We start from the raw sequence: 2367 nt of genomic DNA on the forward strand, positions 1-2367 counted from the left end.
CATTGTTGCGCAGTGCGTCTCAAAATACTCTGAACACGCGTATACTGTACACTCCAAAACATTCCATGAAAGTACGGAATATACTCGCGAAGAAATTTTTCTGTGTACTCCAATACACTGCAGCAACTTTTGTTGCGACTATGTTGTATTGAACGCTGTAGGATACCATAAGATTCAACGAGCGTAGTACCGTGCATTCACGAAGCTTCGTATAACCTCAAGAACATTGACAAATGGGTGTACATACGTGTGGCCCTTTGTGTACCCCACAAAATTGTTGGAACTTTGCTGAACCAGTAGCGTCTTGATCCAAGCGATCCCGAGGATGTCACGAGCCATCGAAAGCGATGCGTGAGGTGCATTGAGGGCATCATTTATGGAGTTCTTCTGTCGTGTGGACAGGGCTAGGTAGGCCTAAATGATTGCCCCCATCCGCTCTACCCGAAATAACGATCCCAGAACAGTGCTCGGACCTCGAAAGCCACTTCACAATGGCTGAACTTTCTACAGCTATTAGTCAAGGCACACCGAAGCCTGCCCCCGGACACGGCCGTGTACAATGGACGCATACCCACAATCTTCCCGAATCAGCACGATACCAACTGTTGGAACAAATAAACGATCCCTGGCAAACTGGGCAGCTACCTCTACATTTCAAGCTATCGCTCATCTATCTGATACCGGAACCGAACAAGAAACAGGCCTCTCCTGCCGGTTTTTTCAAATCCTCGGTAAATCTCAGCCGCGCTAGTCCCGTGTAGAATTCCTCTATATAGCTCTCGCAGGGAGCTAAGAGTTGCGCGAAAGCCCGCCATCTTGTTATCCGGATTGCTGCGGGAAAGCCACCTGTCGCGGGTGTAGGAGCCTCGCCACCACGCTTCCGACCACGGCCGACGCGCGGTGGGGGCGCTTCGGTCGGCTACGCTGGATTCCTGCGATGTCGCTCACGCTGCTGCTGCTGTTCTAAAGGCCGATCCACACAACGGACCGAGTCCGCGGTTCAATCGGTAACGTGATGAGACGTCACGGTCCGCCGCGGTCCGATCCAAAGCAGAGCGCATTCACACGCCGGGCCGGCTGAGCGGACCGCGAATGGGTCTGAACCCGCAAGCTGGAAGGTTGAACACATGCGCCGTTTGGCCGTGACAACATGTTGTAACGCGCAAGCCTGTACGAAACGTTACGACCCCACAATAGCAGCCACCCGCATGAAAGCCGGGCGCGCGCGCTCACGCAGCCGCCGGCGTCGTTCGCACGAAGGCGACATGACGAGCGGCGACGGCGGGGCGACCCGGGTTGCATACGGCTTGTCACCGTTCGCTGGAACCGAACTATTCCCGTAAATTTGGTTACACATAATGTGATAATGATGGCTAGCATCGCACTAGCAAGAGCCATAGAATTCGCTAGTGAAAGCGCGGATGAAATATGCATCGCGATTGCAAGCCTAGCCCGCTGCCTGTCCCACCGGGGGTGAGTGATAGGCGCTTTCGAGCGCTTCGAAACGGCCGCGCTGCCCGAGCCGTTCTCTATTGGCGCAACTGGACCCGGCTCCACCCACGGGACGCGGGCCTTGCCAGACCACGCTGCCAAGCCACGCAGACCGAAAAGCCTCGGCGAATATTTGGACCGCGAGCGCCCCGGTGCTGCGCGGTCCAACGGCAGTCCGCGAGAATTGCTGACTTCCTATCACGTGATGCGCGCACCGCGGTGCAAACAATCGCTTTGGTCCGCCGTGTGGATCGGCCTTAAAGGAGCACTTACACGAAATTTTGGTGTTACGTTTTTTTCGCTGCTATGCGTGCCTACCAGCCCACTAATCATAGAATGACAGATTAGACGGTCGAGCGCAGCGAAAACATTCATTTACGGCGTCGTTTATTCTTGTAAGTTTCGGTTTCGAGAAAACGAACGCCGAGTGGCCGCCATGACAGGAGGTATCACGTGACGTCACTATTCTTGCCGTATCGCTGCCGCCCTGGAAGCGTGCGCGCGCGCGCGACCCAGACCAGCCGAAGTCTTCACCGTCCCCACAGGCCCGGGCAGCATGACGCCAGTCCCTAAACCATGACGTGTCACACGGCCGAGCAGCGCGCGCCAACCACAGCCAGCGCGTCGGCCTCGTCACGGGAGCCCCGACGCCGGCAGTTTGGGGCAAGTAGCTGATGATGTCATGTCGGTCCGCTCTGGGCTTTCTCGTGGGGGCGAAGATTAAAATGGATTTTAAATATGTTTCGCTGAACGGTTGCTGTTGAAACGTGCTGGGAGATATCTCCTGATAAAAAGGAAGCGTTCTACATAGTTATCTCAGCTTTGAAATTTCGTGTCAGTACTCTTCTAACGGGGCGCGGTGCCGCCCGCGTCGGC

This window comes from Haemaphysalis longicornis, unplaced genomic scaffold (genome assembly GCF_048455015.1).
Source record: "Haemaphysalis longicornis isolate Haplotype H1 unplaced genomic scaffold, Haemaphysalis longicornis Haplotype H1 scaffold_2, whole genome shotgun sequence".
NCBI lineage: Eukaryota > Metazoa > Arthropoda > Arachnida > Ixodida > Ixodidae > Haemaphysalis > Haemaphysalis longicornis.